The sequence below is a fragment of the Jaculus jaculus genome, chromosome 13 (genome assembly GCF_020740685.1).
Source record: "Jaculus jaculus isolate mJacJac1 chromosome 13, mJacJac1.mat.Y.cur, whole genome shotgun sequence".
Lineage (NCBI taxonomy): Eukaryota > Metazoa > Chordata > Mammalia > Rodentia > Dipodidae > Jaculus > Jaculus jaculus.
The window spans coordinates 45860678-45879245 of NC_059114.1; the positions used below are offsets into that span (position 1 = coordinate 45860678).

Consider the following 18568-nt stretch of genomic DNA (forward strand, 5'->3'; position numbering starts at 1 on the left):
TAGCTTTATATGGGTACTCTGGAACTGAACCTGGGTCATTAGGCTTTGCAATCAAGTGCCTTAACCACTGAGCCATCTCACCCTATTGGTGAACTTTTTTTTTTTTTCCCCGAGGTAGGGCTTCACTCTTGCCTAGGCTGATCTGAAAATCACTCTGTAGGTGCCCTTTTTTAATAGTCTTTCATCCTTATTGATGGATACTTGTTGTTTTCCAAGGTAGGGTCTTGTTGTAGCCCAAGCTGACCTGGAATTCACTCTGTAGTTTCAGGTTGGCCTTGAACTGAGAGTGATCCACCTACCTTGGCCTCCTGAGGCGTATGGCACCATGCCCAGCTGATGAATACTTTTTAAGAAAAAATATAGTTTATTTATTTGTTTAAGAGAGAGAGAGAGAAAGAGAGGGAGGGGGAGGGAGAGAGGGAGGGAGAGAGGGAGGGAGAATATTGGCATGCCAGGGCCTCCAGCCACTGCAAACAAACTCCAGATGTGTGCGACCCCCCCTTGCACATCTGGCTTACGTGGCTCCTGGAGAATTGAACTGGGATTCTTTGGCTTTGCAGGCAAACGCCTTAACTGCTAAGCCATTTCTCCAGCCCATGAATACTTTTTTTTTAAATGGGGGGGAATTGGTGCACCAGGGCCTCTAGCCACTACAGTCAACTCCAGATATGTGTGTCTCCTTGTGCACATGTGTCACCTTGTGTGTCTGGCTTATATGGGTTTGGGACTGAACCTTGGTCCTTAGGGTTGCAGGCAAGTGACTTAACCACTAAGCCATCTCCAGCCCCTGAATACTTTTTTGATCCTGGAGAAACAAAAGAAAAATAATGTATATTAAGAAACTTCGTGGGCTGGAGAGATGGCTCAGCAGTTTGGAATACTTGCTTGCAAAGCCTGATGCCCTTTGTTTGATTTCCCCATAACCACATAATGCTGAATGTAGAAGAGCACATGTATCTGGAGTTTGTTTGCAGTGGCACCAGGCTTTAGCATGCCCATTTCCCCCATCTCTAACAATCCCCCCTTCTTTCCTCCCTCCTTGAAAATAAATAATAAATAAAATGTTTTTTTTAAAGTTTCTTTAAAAATTATTCTTGGGTTGGAGAGATGGTTCAGTGGTTAAGGTGTTTGCCTGCAAAGCCTAACAACCTGGGTTCAATTCCCAGTACCCACGTAAAGCTGCATGTACAGAGTTGCCCATGCATCTGAAGTTCATTTGGAATGGCTAAAAACCCTGGCATGCTCATTCTCTTTCTCTGTCTGTCACTCTCTCTCCTTCTCTGTCTACTTGCAAATAAATAAAAATACGTTTTTTTTTTTTTGTTTCAAAAAAAGCTTGATTTTGTAAAATTTGTCTTCAAGCTTCTTTTCCTCCCACTACTGTTGGCTGTTGATGTCTCATTATTATGCATATACTTATTTTTCTCATAGTTTGGAATTTAGGGTCTTGTTCTGTATAAGCTATATTGTTCAATTTGAGAAAGGGTCAAGATTGCAGGCTGGGTTTCTGGTGGTGATATTAGTAGTAGTCTGTACTACTTTTTCTTGCTCTCTCTGCTCAGCTTCTAAATCAAATACATGCAAGACCTATCAGCTGTGGCCCTGTATGGTCTCTGAAGTATGTTCTCTTGGCTGCTGTATTTCCTAAACAAAGCACACCAGCATTTCCTTGAGATAGGAGGTCACAGTTTTTGTCATCAAGTTGCATTGAGTGTGCATGGCTTCTGAGGCTCACCTATGACACTTACAATGAGCAAAATTTTCTTCATGGAACTTTGGGGTCAGGTTTCAAGTTAGAAGAGATATTAGAAATTACTGACTGTACTCCCCTCTCCTCCAGCAGTCATTCCTCTCCCTCCTTTAAAAAATATTGTTAAATATTTATTTATTTATTTATTTGCAAGTAGAGGGGGAGAGAAACAGAGAGAGGGACCAAGACAGACAGACAGAATGGGCACACCAGGGCCTCTAGCCACTGCAGACAAACTCTAGATGCATGAGCCACTTTGTGCATCTGGCTTTACGTGGGCACTGGGGAATTGAAGTGGAGTTGTTAGGCTTTTCAGACAAGTGCTTTAATGGCTGAACAATCTCTCCAGCAGCCCCCCCTTTTTTTTTAAATTTTCACCATCTTTATTAACGTTTTCCATAATTATAAAAAATATCCCATGGTAATACCTCCCCCCACCGCACTTTCCCCTTTGAAATTTCATTCTTCATCCTATTACCTCCCCATCTCATTCATTGTACTTACATATATACAATACCAACCTATTAAGTACCCTCCTCCCTTCCTTTCTCTTCCCTTTATATCTCCTTTTTAACTTACTGGCCTCTGCTACTAAGTATTTTCCTTCTCACGCAGAAGCCCAATCATCTGTAGCTAGGACCCACATATGAGGGAGAACATGTGGCGCTTGGCTTTCTGGGCCTGGGTTACTTTACTTAGTATGATCCTTTCCAGATCCATCCATTTTTCTGCAAATTTCATAACTACATTTTTCTTTACTGCTGAGTAGAACTCCATTGTATAAATGTGCCATATCTTCATTATCCACTCATCAGTTGAGGGACATCTATGCCAGCAGCCCATTTTTAAAAAAACAAACAGAGTCACCCAAGTTACTCTGAGTGCTGGGATTAAAGGTGTGTACCACCACACCCAGCTGTCCACCAGCCATATCTTGTTTAAAAAAACTTTTTATTGATACTTCCATAAATACAGACAATATACTATTACCATAATGCCCTTCCAATACTTCTTCACTCCCTCTCCCAAGTCCCCCCTCCACAGAGCCCCATCTTTTTTTGAATTAGTCTTCTATTTTGATGCCATTATTTTTCCCCCCTTTCTCTTACACAGATCTTGTATAGGTAGTGTTAGTTATTGTGAGGTTATGAATATCAAGACCACTTTATGTGTGGAAAACACCATTGTAAGAAGTCTTCCCCTTCCTTTGGCTCTTACTTTCTTTCCACTCCCTCTTCTGCAATGGTCCCTTAACCTTGGAGGGTGTGATAGAGATGTCTCAGTGCTGAATACTCTCCACTGTCATGTTTCAGCATGGTGGTGAGTTTTGAGTCACCCCAGTGGTCATTGCCATCTGAAAAGAGAAGCTTCTCTAATCACAAGTGAGAGTAGCATTAATATATGGCCTAAACATAAGTGCTTAGAGGATGGTTTGGTGGGCATAATGTATAAATTTAGCCAGAAAACAGTAGTTAGGTTTGCCGTAGATTTTATGACTTCCTTGGTCATAGGCTTAAAATTTTTTTTGTTTATTCTTATTTATTTATTTGAGAATGACAGACAGAGAAAGAGGCAGATATAGAGAGAAAGAATGGGCAGGGCACGGCCTCCAGCCACTGCAAATGAACTACAGATGTGTGCGCCCCCTTGTGCATCTGGCTAACGTGGGTCCTGGGGAATCAAGCCTTGAACTGGGGTCCTTAGGCTTCACAGTCAAGTGCTTAACTGCTAAGCCATCTCTCCAGCCTAGTCATAGGCTACACACACACACACACACACACACACACACACACACACACACACACACACACACATACACACACACACACTTGATTGACAACTTCTATACTTACAGACAACAAACCATGGTATTTCCCTCCCTTCCACTTTTCTCCCCCACTTTCTCCTTCATAACTCTGCCCCTATCATATCCCCTCCCTCTCTCCATTAGTCTCTCTTTTAATCTGATGTCATCATCTTTGTCTCCTATTATGAGGGTCTTGTGTGGGTATTATCAGGCACTGTAAGGTCTTTTATATCGAGACCAAATTCTATCCAGGACATTTTGTGTCAGGAGGAGCACGTTGTAAGGAGTCCTACCCTTCTTTTGGCTCTTACATTCTTTCTACCACCTCTTCTGCAATGGACTCTGAGCCTTGGAGGTTGTGAGATGTTTCAGTGCTGGACACTCCTCTGTCCCTTCTTCTCAGCACTGTGTTGCCTTTTGGGTCATCCCAGTGGTCATTGCCATCTGAAAAGAGAAGCTTCTCTAACCAGAAGTGAGAGTAGCATTAATATATGACTATGAAGCTATCCTGGTGGGCCGCATGTGGTGGTGTTTGAATGGCTCTGAGTGGGCGGCCGGCCAGGAACTGGAGGGACCCTCTAAACTGTGGGGTGCAGCTGGTCAGCGCCCTGGTTGGGCTGAGGCATTGGTACCATTTAAGTGCTGGTATTTAAGAGATTTGGCATCCAAAGCCAAAAATGTTATAAAATGGAACTCCTGTAATAACATTGAGGATCATTCCATTGTCTTTCTAGAAAGAGGATATCTAATTTCATTAATAAGAACATGAAGGAGGTTAAGAAATCTCCAAAACAGTTGGCTGCTTACATAAGTAAAACAGCTGGACAAGTCATGAAAAGCCCAGATAAAGTACTCAAGGTGGTGATCTGTCTCAGAAAGAAAGGTCATTACCCATTTCTAAATCCCTGTTACAGAAACAAACAGTCCCCTGAAAGTGGGGACTGTGACATGGCAAATAAAGAAAATGAACTGGCTTGTGCAGGCCACCTGCCTGAAAAATTATGCCGTAATAGTCAAACATTTTTGGTCAACTCTAGTGATTCTGGTTCTTCACAAACAGAAAGCCCATCATCAAAATACAGTGGCTTTTTTCCTGAGGTTTCTCAGGACCATGAAACAATGGCCCAAGTTTTATTCAGCAGGAATTTGAGATTAAATGTAGCTTTAACTTTCTGGAGAAAAAGAAGTATAACTGAACTTGTTGCCTATTTGGTCAGGATAGAAGATCTTGGAGTTGTGGTAGATTGCCTTTCTGTTCTAATTAATAGTTTACAGGAAGAAAAGCAATATATCTCACTTGGCTGCTGTATAGACTTGTTGCCTCTAGTAAAGTCATTACTGAAAAGCAAATTTGAAGAACATAATAGTTGGTTTAAACTGGCTTCAAGCAGTAATAAAAAGGTGGTGGTCAGAACTATCATCCAAACCAGAAATTATAAGTGATGAAAATATTAAAATTCTGAAGCAACAATGAAGTAGATTATGGGTGTTGGGGAGCTTTCACTGTATCCAATTGTGTGGCACCGTTTGAGAAAGATTGGTTTGAGTTCTTCCATGAAGGTTTGATAGAATTCAGCTGAAAAGCCATCTGGTCCTGGACTCTTCTTTTTGGGGAGGTTTTTTGTTTTTTATTACTTTTTCAATCTTGATGAGTGTGATAGGTTTGTTTAGGAGATTAATCTGCTCTGAGTTTAGCTTTGGTAGATGGTATGTGTCCAGGAATTATCCATTTCCTCCATGTTACCCAGTTTTGTGGAGTAGAGGTGTTTGAAATAAGTCCTGATGATTCTCCCAATTTCACTTAGGTCTGTTGTGATCGCTCCTCTTTCATTTCAAATTTTGTTAATATGAAGCATCTCTTTTTTTGCTTGATCAAATTGCCCAGGGGTTTGTCAATCTTGTTTATGTTTTTTAAAGAACCAGCTCTTTGTTTTGTCAATTTTCTTAATTGTTTTCTTAGTTTCCAATTCATTAATTTCTGCTCTGATCTTAATCATTTCTTTCTGTCTGGAGCTTTTTGGGTTGTATTCTTCTTGCTTTTCCAGTGCCTTTAGGTGGATAGTTAGGTTATTGATTTGGGATCTCTCTGTCTTTGTTATGAAGGCATTTAGTGCTATGAATTTTCCCAAGGGCTGCCTTCATTGTGTCCCATAAGTTTTGGTATGATGTGTTCTCATCATCATTCATTTCTAGAAATTTCACAGTTTCTTTTTTTATTTTGCCCACTATCCATTTATTGCTTAAAAGTGTGCTGTTCAGTTTCCAGGAGCTGATGGGATTCTTGGTGTGTCTTTTGTTGTTAATTTCTAGCAGTATAGCATTGTGATCTGATATCATGCAGGGAATTATGCCAATCTTCCTAAATATATGGAGGCAGGCTTTGTGACCAGTATATGATCTATTTTAGAGAATGTTCCATGGGCTGCTGAGAAGAATGTGTAGTCTGTGGATTTGGAATGGAATGTTCTATAGATGTCAGTTAGGTCTAAGTGATCTATGGTTTTGTTGAGCTCTCCTACTTCCCTGTTGAGTTTCTGTTTGGATGATCTATTATTGATAATGGTGTATTGAAGTCCCCAACTATGATGGTGTTGGTGGTTATTTCTGTTTTACTGTCAAGAAGGTTTTGTTTTATGAACTGTGGTGTCCCTGTGTTTGGTGCATAAAGATTTATGATTGTGATATCCTCTTGATGGATTTTTCCCTTGACAAGTAGGAAGTGGCCTTATTTGTCTTTTTTGATTATTTTTGGTTTAAAGTCTTATTTTATTTGATATCAATATAGCTATGCATGCTTGTTTCTTATTCCCATTTGCTTAGAATATTGTTTTCTACCCGTTCACCCTGAGGAGGTATCTGTCTTTAGTAGTGAGGTGGGTTTCTTGAAGACACCAGATTGAGGGGGTCTAATTTTCTGATCTATCCTGTTATCTTGTGTCTCTTGATGGGAGAATTAAGGCATTTAATATTTAGGGTAATGACTGTGAGGTTTGATTTGATCCCTGCCATATTCTGTTGGCTACCAACAAGAAAACAAATGACAATATATGTTGGCGAGGATGTGGTACAAGGGGAACCTTTCTACACTGTTGGTGGGAATGTAATCTGGTACAGCCATTGTGAAAAATCAGTGTGGAGGTTCTTGAGACAGCTAAAAGTAGATTTGCCATATGATCCAGCTATAGCACTCCTAGGCATGTATCCTAATGACTCTTCTCACTACCTTAGAGATACTTGCACAACCATGTTTATTGCTGCACTATTCACAATAGCTAGGAAATGGAACCAGCCTAGATGTCCATCCACAGATGAATGGATAATAAAGATGTGGTACATCTACACAATGGAGTTCTATTCAGCAGTAATGAAAAATGAAATTATGGAATTTGCAGGGAAATGGATGGATCTGGAAACGATTATACTAAGTGAGGTAACCCAGGCCCAGAAAGCCAAACGTCGCATGTTCTCTCTTATATGTGGGTCCTAGCTACAAATGTATAGACTTGTGTGTGATCTGGAACCAAAAATCAGTAACAGAGGCCCATAAGCAAGAAAAAGGATATAAGGGAAGGAGGAGAGGGAAGGTCTTAAGAGGATGGTATTGTATATGTATGTATGTATGTATGTGTATATATATATATATATATATGTATATATATATATATACACATACATACATACATACATACATATACATATACATATACATATACATATACATATACATATATATATATGTAGAAGATCATATTACAGGGAGGGGAAAGGCCTAAGCGAGGTCAGGGGAAGAGATTGTATAAAAAGTACGTGTGGGGGGATCAATCAAAATTCAAGATATTCTGAATAAGACATATGGAAATCTACTTTCTTAAATAATGGCACATCCAAAAGCCATAGATTATTACTAGAAAATTTTCAGTGCCTGGGATGAGATAGCTTCCAGTGAGTCATTGGCCAGGGGAGGTCCCTGTTGCCTCCAAAACATTATAGGCTATTGCCAAGGCCCTTGCTTCCCCATGAGAAAGTAGTTTTCATATGTCATGTGTTTTCTTGATGGTAGCCATTCTGATGGGAGAAAGATATGGAATCTCAAGGTAGTTTTAATTTGCATTTCCCTGATGGCTAAGGATGTAGAACACTTTTTTAGATATTTATATGCCATCTATATTTCTTCCAGTGAGAACTCTCTATTTAGTTCCATAGCCCATTTTTTGATTGGGTTCTTTGATTTCTTATTGTTCTGTTTTTTGAATTCTTGGTATATTCTGGATATTAATCCTCTGTCAGATGTGTAACTGGCAAAGATTTTCTCCCATTCTGTAGGTTGTCTCTTTGCTCTATTCACAGTGTCCTTTGCTGTACAAAAGCTTTGTAATTTCACAAGATCCCAGTGGTTGATTAGTGGTTTTGTTTTCTGAGCAATTGGAGCTATATTCAGAAAGTCATTACGTATGCCAGTATGTTGAAGGGTTTCCTCTAGCAATTTTAGAGTTTCAGGTCTGATGTTAAGGTCCCTGATCCGCTTGTATTTGATTCTTGTGCATGGAGAAAGACAAGGATCTATTTTCATTTTTCTACATACAGATATCCAGTTTGCCCAGTGCCACTTGTTTAAGAGGTTGTCTTTTCTCCAGTGAATATTTTAGGCATTTTTTGTCAGAAATCAGATGGCTGTAGCTGTCTGCATTAACATTCTGCTCTATTCTGTTCCATTGATCTACATGTCTGTCTTTGTGCCAATACCATGCTGTTTTTGTTACTATGGCTTTGTAATATAGCTTAAAATCAGGCATGGTGACACCACCAGCCTTATTTTTGTTGTTCAAAATCATTTTGGCTATTCAAGGTTTTTTATGCTTCCAAATGAAATTTAGGATCTTTATTTTTTCTATTCCTGTGAAGAATGCCATTAGAATTTTAATGGGATTTCATTAAATGCATAGGTTGCTTTTGGCAAGATTGACATTTTCACAATATTGATTCTTCCAATCCAAGAACATGGGATATCTTTCCATTTCCTTGTGTCCTCTGCAATTTCTCATTTGAGTGTTTTAAAGTTCTCATTGTAGAGCTCCTTCATTTCCTTAGTTAAGTTTATTTCAATAGTATTTTTTTCTCAATTTTTATTAATATTTTCCATGATTATAAAAAATATCCCATGGTAATACCCTCCCTCCATCCCTCCCCCCTTTTTTTGAGGCAGTTGTGAATGGGAGTGATTCCTTGATTTCATTCTCTGTATGTTTGTTGTTAGTATATAGGAAAGCTACTGATTTCTGTGTATTTATTTTATATCCTGCTATGTTGCTAAAGTGTTTATCAGCTCTAACAGGTCGTGGGTAGAGCTTTTAGTATCTTTTATGTATAGAATCATGTCATCTACAAATAGTGATAATTTGATCTCTTCCTTTCTAATTTGTATTCCTTTTATGAGTGTCTCTTGCCTTATTGCTTTATAGCTAAGACCTCCGGTACTATATTAAGTAAAAGTAGGGACAGTAGACACCCTTGTTTTGTTCCTGAATTTACTGGAAAAGCTTCGCGTTTTCACCACTTAGTATTATGTTGGCTGTAGGTTTGTCATAAATAGCTTTTATTATGTTGAGAAATGTTCCTTCTAGTCCCAGTTTCTGTAATACTTTTACCATGAAAGGATGTTGGATTTTGTCAAATGCCTTTTCTGCATCTATTGAGATGATCATGTGATTTTTGTCCTTCAGACCATTTATATGATATATCACTTTTATTGATTTATGTATGTTGAGCCATCCTTGCATCTGTGGGATAAAGCCTACTTGGTCAGGGTGAATAATCTTTCTGGCATATTCTTGTATTCTGTTTGCCAATATTTTGTTCAGAATTTTTGCATCTATGTTTATGAGGAAGATTGGTCTGTAATTTTCTTTTTTTGTTCTGTCTTTGCCTGGTTTTGGTATGAGGGTGATGCTGGCTTCATAGAAGAAATTTGGTAGAACTCCTTCCTTTTCTGTTTTATGGAAAAGTTTGAGAAGCATTGGTGTTAGTTCTTCCATGAAGATTTGCTAAAATTTGCCAGTGAATCCATCTGGGCCTGGGCTTTTTTTAGTTGGGAGACTTTTTATAACTGCTTGGATTTCTGTACTTGTTATAGGTCTATTTAAATGGTTTATCTCATCTTGATTTAATTTTGGTAGGTCATACGAATCAAGGAAATCATCCATTTCTTTCAGGTTTTCAATCTTTTTTAAAACTTTTTAAAAATTAATTAGTTTTGTATTCAGCAAATACAGTCAGTTCGGTACCATTGTTAGGCTCATCCATGACCTACCTCCTCCCTTTAGCCCCTCCTTGTTGAGGTATATGGGTCATGCTTTGTGGAGTTAGCCCACAGTTATGGGTAGGATAAGTATCTTTGCATATCATGACCCAACATGTGGCTCTGACATTCTTTCCACCCCCTCTTTCACAGAATTTCCCTGAGCCATGTTGGGTTCATTTTTGGTCTGCTTCAGTGACGAGGTGTTGCGGCCTCTTCGTCTCTGGCTCTCTGATTTGGTAGGAGTTGATTTTTCTCTGTGTTGATCTCCTTCACCCTTGTGCTGGTACCCAGTTTACCAGGAAAACAGCGCCATTGCTTGTTTTGCCAGTTGTTATTTTCAGCTGGGCCCTTTTGAGGTATGATGAGATGGCTCTCTCCTTAGGATCTACATCTGTCTGAAAAAGAGAAGCAGATTCTCCAACGGAGAGTAAGTTAGCAACCAGGACAGATGAGATAACCCTTACTTTTTTTAATAGAGAAAGACCCTCTTCTAGCCCATGATTGATGGTAGCTTGATAATGGAGAGTGGGCTTAGATGCATATATATTCTTAAAGTATGTTCTTATAATTGTCTGAATTTTTTTGGTACCTGTTGTAATGGTGACTTTTTCATCTTTTTTCTTTTCCTTTTTTCTTTTTGGTCTCTTCTCTCTTCTGGTCAAATTTGCTAAGAGTTTATCAATCTTGTTTATCCTTTCAAAGAACCAACTCTTTGTTTCCTTGTTTCTTTGGATTGTGTTTTCGGTTTCTATTTCATTAATTTCTGCCCTAATCTTTATGATTTCTTCTCGTCTACTGCTTTTTGGTTTGTCTTGTTCTTCTTTTTCCAAGACCTTAAGGTGGAGCATTAAATTGCTTATTTGTGAACTTTCTAATTTCTTTTTTTTTTTTTTTGAGGCAGGGTTTCACTCTAGCTCAGGCTGACCTGGAATTCACTATGTAGTCCCAGGGTGGCCTTGAACTCACAGTGATCCTCCCACCTCTGCCTCCCAAGTGCTGGGATTAAAGATGTGTGCCACCATGCCTGGCTCTAATTTCTTAATATAGGCATTTAGAACTATAAATTTTCCTCTTAGGACTGCTTTCATTGTGTCCCAAAGGTTTTGGTATATTTTATTCTCATCATCATTTGATTCTATAAATTTATTGATTTCCTTTTTTATTTCTTCAATGGCCCACTGATCTTTTAATACTGTTCAGTCTCCATGAATCCCTGTATGCTGTGTAGCTTTTTTCTGCTTTGCAGCTTATTCCCATTGTGGTCAGATAGAGTACAAGGAATTATTTCAATTTTCCTATATTTGTGTAGGTTTGCTTTGTGTCCTAACATATGGCCTATTTGGTGTTTTAAAAGCTTCTTGTATCTGCATTGGCATTTCTTTCCCAATTCGAGGAAAATTTTCTTTTGTGATTTTGTTGAAAACACCTACTAAGCCTTTGGATTGAAATTATTCTCCTTCTGTTACACCCTGAATTCTTATGTTTGATCTTTTCATAGGGTCCCGGATATCTTGAAATTCCCATTCATACCTTGCTATTAGCTTGTCTTTCTCTTTGTTGGACTGTATTAGATCTGCCACCTGGTCTTCTAGTTTAGATATTCTGTTCTCTCCTCCATCCATTCTACTGGAGAGACTTTCTACAGAGTCTTTTTTTTTTTTTTTTTTAATTTCATGACTATTCTTCAGAGCCAGGATTTTAGCCTGATTTTTCTTTAGTATTTCTATTTCCTTACTCATGTCTTATAATGATCTCTTTATTTCATTAAGCTGGTTTCCTGTGTTCTCTTTCAGAAGTTTGTTTTCTTCTTTAATTCCTTTGTTTTCTTTTTTTGATTCCCTCCATTTCTTCTCTGATTTCTTTGAGCCTAGATACCATCATTTTCTTGAAATCTTTGTCTCATTGGTGATCCTTTCTGATGGCTTTATAGTTTTTGGTGGGACTGTATTTTCGTGATTCTTTGAGTTCCTTGTATTTTAGCGACTTTTGCATCCTGAATTGATTTGATGCTTGGGTTTTCTACTTATCTGCAGTGTTCCCAGATGTGGCAATCCACATCTACATACCCTCAGGATATGAGTTCAAGGTGCCAGGTGTAGCTCTTGTCCCCCAATCAAGCCACAGAAGTAATCCTAGGTGTTGAGTTTGCTTGCTAATCAAGTATTCTAGTGGACTGAGTGGAATAATTTACTGGCAGATTCTCAACTTCAACTGAGTAGCATATACAATCAATAAAAACCAGCACAAAGTATGCAATTGTGGGGATTTAAACAGATAGTCATATAAAGCCAAAATCCTTGAGGGTGTGTGTTGTTCTATACTGTTAATCTGGTCAGCTGGGAGGTAGAGATTTCTGTTCTGAATTGGGTTTCAGGTCAACCTGGGCCTGGATAATGATAGAAGCAACAAACAGAGGCCCTGTATATGTATGAAAGCACCAAAGGCAGTAAAATTCAACCCCCAAATACAAACTTTTTGAAAATGGTAAAGCCAACCAAGAATATATACCCCATAACCTACCCTGACAAGGAAAGAGAGATTAGCTCTTGTAGGACTGTGTACCTGTTTTTTTTGGTCAGTCAGCCTCCTTACCTTTTGGGGTGGCTTCCAATCTCACCAATGCTGAGTGCCCTCCTGCGTCCCTCCGTGTTGTGCTGTGCAGCTGTACCTCTGATCAGCTCTGCTGGCTGCTGCCACTGGGGCTGAACGCTGGGAGGTTCGCAGTTCTGATGGTGGGGGATGGGAGAGTTCAGACTTCTGGAGTTTCTCGCGCTTTCAGTAGCTTTTTAGTTGATCTCAATTGTCTTTCCTTCAGATTTATTAACTTTGCAAGAAGGCTGATAGAGTTGAAAAATCTGTTGCTTGGTGTCTGCTGCTGCCGCATCTTGGTCGCCTCAGTAGGACTCTAGCCATTTTCCTCCTTTCTGGTGGGTCTTGGTCTCTCTGTTTTCTCTGTTGTATCTAAGAATAACCCATACTCCTTCACTTTTCAGAAGAGTGTGTTTTGCTTGAATCCCTCCCTAGGCTGGTTTGGTGTGGCTCTTAAGCCACCATCTTACCCAGAAGTCCCAGTGATAGGCTTTTGACTAGTTTTTCAGTACCAGGCAGGAATTCCCTCCCATAGAGTGGACCTCAGTTCCAATCAGAGAACAGTTGGTTTCCCCGAAAACTGACATGCCACCATTTAACCAGTTGGCACATTTCACCTGCCTGGCCAGCTGTAAAATTGTAGGGTTCACTGCTTGTTAAGGCCATTGATGACTTTTCCCAAAGTCTTCATGCTGCATGGCTCTTTGTAGCAGGGACTAGGCTTCCAGCCAGCCATTTCTTTATAAAAGAAAATTTGTGTGTGTGTGTGTGTGTGTGTGTGTGTCATCATCACTTGCCATTGCAAATCAACACCAGCCACTTGCCCCATCTTTTTGCCTTGAGCTTATGTGAGTGGCTTGGGAATTAAACCTGAGCCATTAGGCTTTGCAGTCAAGCACCTCTTAACCAACGGAGCCATCTTCCCAGGACCTCACAAGCCATTTCTGACATGTTCTTGCTGTTCCCATTCGAAAACATCTATTGATCTCATCTTTTTTCCTGAATTCCTTTCCTCTTGGTTTCTATGACACTAGTCTCCCTCCTTTTTAGTTTATTTGTTGGTTCCTCATCTTCCTTCCAATCTTAAAATGTTGACTTCCTTAGGCTAAGTCCTCTTACCCTGTGTTCCTTCTAGGAATTTCATCCATTTTCATGACTTCAAGTCCCACCTATATGCAAAAATTATATGTATATATATATATATATGTACGTGTATATATGTGTGTATATATACATAATTTATTATTGGTGATTAAATATAGGACTTCACATATCCTCTGAAAGTGCTGCACCACTGAGCTATGTCCCCGCCCCAACAAATTATGTCTTTTATCTTAGCTTTCTTCCATGAACTTCATGTTCAGTCTAGTTTCGTTTCACATTTTACCTGACTATCTCATGGGTGTCTTAAACTTAGTATATTCAAAGGAAATCTCATTATCATCCCTTCCAAACCTTGTCCTGGTCTTGGAATCTTTAGCTCATTGAAAGGCAACACCATTCAGCCAGTGTGCAAGCCCAAGGCTGGTGTGTTGGGATGTCATACCTATCCCCCCAACTTCTGACCTCCACTGAAGATTTTAGTGAAGGACTTGATGAAATCCATTTTTGCATTCTTAAATATTACTTATGTCCATTGTTACCACTAAGATACTATCATCTCTCTCAAAGATTATTGCAATGACATCTTGATAGAAGCCACACATGTATTCTGTAATCTCATACTTCTCCATATTTTTTTTTTAATTTTTTATTTATTTATTTGAGAGCGACAGACACAGAGAGAAAGACAGATAGGGGGAGAGAGAGAGAATGGGCGCGCCAGGGCTTCCAGCCTCTGCAAACGAACTCCAGACGAGTGCGCCCCCTTGTGCATCTGGCTAACGTGGGACCTGGGGAACCGAGCCTCGAACCGGGGTCCTTAGGCTTCACAGGCAAGCGCTTAACCACTAAGCCATCTCTCCAGCCCTCTCCATATTTTTAACAATTCAAAAAAATTTCAGCTGGAGAGATGGCTTAGCAGTTAAGGTGCTTGCCTGCAAAGCTGAAGGACCATGTTTGACTCTCCAGGTCCCACATAAGCCAGATGCACAAGGTGATGTGAGCATGCAAGTTCGCACATACAACAAGATAGTGTACTCATCGCTGGAGACCCTGGTGTACCAATTCTCTCTTTTTCTTTCTCTCTCATTTTCACTCTCATTCTCTTGCGTTAAAAAAGAAAAGGCCAGTCTGTTGCACTTGCCTCAAAAAAAATTATGTACTTATTTATTTGCAAGGGGAAAGAGAGAGAAAGAGAAAGAAAATGGGCTTTCTAGGGCTTATTTCCACTGGAAATGAACTCTGTGTGTGTAGAGAGAGAAGGAAGAAAGGAGGGAGAGATGGAGAGGGGGGAGGGAGGGAAAGAAAATGGGTGTACCAGGGCCTCTTGCCACTGTAAATGAACTTTAGATGTGTGTGTTACTTTGTGCATTTAGCTTTACATAGGTACTGGAAAATTGAACCCAGGCCAAGTGAAAATTGAACCAGGCAAGCAAGTGCCTTTAACCTCTGAACCTTCTCCAACCCAAGATTTTTTTTTTAATGATTTGCCTCATCAAGAAGGATATTGTAGAAGAATAGAATATTGTGGGGGGGGGGGGTAACTGGGAGTGTTGTTTCTAGGAAAGCACATGGGGATGGAATTGATACTCTAGTGGAAAGGTTGTTTTCATGCCTATAAACATAGGGCACTTCTGATTTCAACAAAAGGGACCATATTTACAAGCATAGGTTGCTTAATAGATTGGGTACTGGACAGAAGAGTGATCATCAAATCTTTCTTTCTCAGTGAGCTGAGAAAGCACAGGAGATTTGAGGAAACACAGACAAAAATGTGTAAAATTGTTTTGGAGAGGAAATAAATGAAGATATTAAGAAAGTTTAATAGAATTTCCTGCCAGTATTGAGTGTCCATTTGAGATTTCATGGCCCTGAATTTCAGGTGCTACCATTTGGCATGGTGTTATTTTCCTCCACTGTGATTCAGCTGTTAGATGACAAGCATGGATTAGGTATGTGTTTGGGTTTAACTAGGGTTAGCATTTTGCCAGGTAGGTGCCACAGAGGAAGAGTGGCAAAGGAGAGAAGGTCTGTGCATAGTGAGTATGTATGTATATATGTTTTTTTTTGAGCTAGGATCTCAACACCAGCCCAGGGTGACCTGGCACTCACTCTAGTCTCTGGCTGACCTTGAACTCACAGCGATCTTTCTACCTGTGCCTCCCCAGTGCCGGGATTAAAGGCGTGTGCCACATGCCCAGCTTGAATAAGTAGTTAAAAACACAAAAATTAATAGACTGTGTCAGCCACTCTAGTAGAAGAGGAAAAGGCCTTAGAGGCTAGTGGACAGTGAGAGTGATGGGATTGAAGAAATGCATGGATATGTGGCCTAGAAGAATATGAGGTGTAGTAGTGAAATTAGAATTTTGGAGGAAGTGAAATTATTGTTGTTGATCTAGGATATGATCATAGTCTAGGTGGCTAATGTTCAGTAAAGTCCAACTTGTGAGGGGAGGTGTGGATGGGTCATCTGCTTTCTAGTTGAAGTAGTCTTGATGGGAGAGCAGTGGTGGGTGGAAAGACACAGAGCTATCAATGAACAAGATTCATATCTGGCTGTTAGAGGATGAATCAGGAAAGCATGATGTTGTAAATTTCAAGCACTTAGCTTTCTTTAATTTTTTTTTTTTTTTTTTTTTTTAATTTTTATTAACATTTTTCATGATTATAAAATATATCCCATGGTAATTCCCTCCCTCCCCACCCCCACACTTTCCCGTTTGAAATTCCATTCTCAATCATATTACCTCCCCATTACAATCATTGTAATTACATATATACAATATCAACCTATTAAGTATCCTCCTCCCTTCCTTTCTCCACCCTTTATGTCTCCTTTTCAACTTACTGGCCTCTGCTACTAAGTATTTTCATTCTCACACAGAAGCCCAGTCATCTGTAGCTAGGATCCCCATATGAGGGAGAACATGTGGCGCTTGGCTTTCTGGGCCTGGGTTACCTGACTTAGTATAATACTTTCCAGGTCCATCCATTTTTCTGCAAATTTCATAACTTCATTTTTCTTTACCGCTGAGTAGAACTCCATTGTATAAATGTACCACATCTTCATTATCCACTCATCTGTTGAGGGACATCTAGGCTGGTTCCATTTCCCAGCTATTATAAATTGGGCAGCAATAAACATGGTTGAGCATGTACTTCTAAGGAAATGAGATGAGTCCTTTGGATATATGCCTAGGAGTGCTATAGCTGGGTCATATGGTAGATCAATCTCTAGCTGCTTTAGGAACCTCCACACTGTTTTCCACAATGGCTGGACCAGATTGCATTCCCACCAGCAGTGCAGAAGGGTTCCTTTTTTTCCACATCCCCGCCAACATTTATGATCATTTGTTTTCATGATGGTGGCCAATCTGACAGGAGTGAGATGGAATCTCAATGTAGTTTTAATCTGCATTTCCCTGATGACTAGTGACGTAGAACATTTTTTTAGGTGCTTATATGCCATTCGTATTTCTTCCTTTGAGAACTCTCTATTTAGCTCCTTAGCCCATTTTTTGATTGGCCTGTTTGATTCCTTATTAGTTAACTTTTTGAGTTCTTTGTATATCCTAGATATTAATCCTTTATCAGATATATAGCTGGCGAAGATTTTTTCCCATTCTGTAGGTTGCCTCTTTGCTTTTTTCACTGTGTCCTTTGCGGTGCAAAATCTTTGTAATTTCATTAGGTCCCAGTGGTTAATCTGTGGTTTTATTGCCTGAGCAATTGGGGTTGTATTTAGAAAGTCTTTGCCAAGACCAATATGTTGGAGGGTTTCCCCTACTTTTTCCTCTAGCAGTTTCAAAGTTTCCGGTCTGATGTTAAGGTCTTTAATCCATTTGGACTTAATTCTTGTGCATGGCGAGAGAGAAGAATCTATTTTCATCCTTCTGCAGATATTTATCCAGTTTTCAAAACACCATTTGTTGAAGAGGCTGTCTCTTCTCCAATGAGTATTTTTGGCATTTTTATCGAATATCAAGTGGCTATAGCTACTTGGGCTTACATCTGGGTCCTCTATTCTGTTCCACTGATCTACATGTCTGTTTTTGTGCCAGTACCATGCTGTTTTTGTTACTATGGCTCTGTAGTATAGGTTAAAATCAGGTATGGTGATACCACCAGCCTCTTTTTTGTTGCTCAGTATTATTTTAGATATTCGAGGTTTTTTATGATTCCAAATGAATTTTTGGATTGTTTTTTCTATTTCCATGAAGAAAGCCTTTGGAATTTTGATAGGGATTGCATTAAATGTGTAGATTGCTTTAGGTAAGATTGCCATTTTCACGATATTGATTCTCCCAAGCCAGGAACAAGGGATGTTTCTCCACTTTCTAGTGTCTTCTGCAATTTCTCGCTTGAGTGTCTTAAAGTTCTCATTGTATAGATTCTTTACTTCCTTAGTTAGGTTTATTCCAAGGTATTTTATTTTTTTTGATGCAATTGTGAATGGGAGTGATTCTCTGATTTCATCCTCTGTGTGTTTGTTGTTAGCATATATGAAGGCTACTGATTTCTGTGTATTTATTTTGTATCCTGCTACATTGCTGTAGGTTTTGATTAGCTCTAACAGCTTGCTAGTAGAGTCTTTAGGGTCCTTTATGTATAGAATCATGTCATCTGCAAATAGTGATAACTTGATTTCTTCCTTTCCAATTTGTATCCCTTTTATGTGTGTCTCTTGCCTTATTGCTATGGCTAGGACTTCCAAAACTATATTAAATAGAAGTGGAGACAGTGGACACCCTTGTCTTGTTCCTGATTTTAGTGGAAAAGCTTCCAGTTTTTCCCCATTTAGTAATATGTTGGCTGTAGGCTTGTCATAAATAGCCTTTATTATATTGAGATATGTTCCTTCTATTCCCAGTCTCTGTAGGACTTTTATCATGAAGGGATGTTGGATTTTGTCAAATGCTTTCTCTGCATCTAATGAGATGATCATGTGATTTTTGTCCTTCAACCCATTTATGTAATGTATTACATTTATAGATTTGCGTATGTTGAACCATCCCTGCATCTC

At 39.3% G+C, this 18568-nt stretch overlaps 1 protein-coding gene and 1 pseudogene across 1 annotated transcript in view; both read left to right on the forward strand.

The window, feature by feature from the left end:
• Pfdn1 (prefoldin subunit 1) overlaps positions 1-18568 on the forward strand; it is a 134490-nt gene that overhangs the window by 101306 nt on the left and 14616 nt on the right. The gene's annotated exons all lie outside the window — the stretch shown is intronic.
• Positions 4078-5088, forward strand: LOC105943643 (annotated as a pseudogene).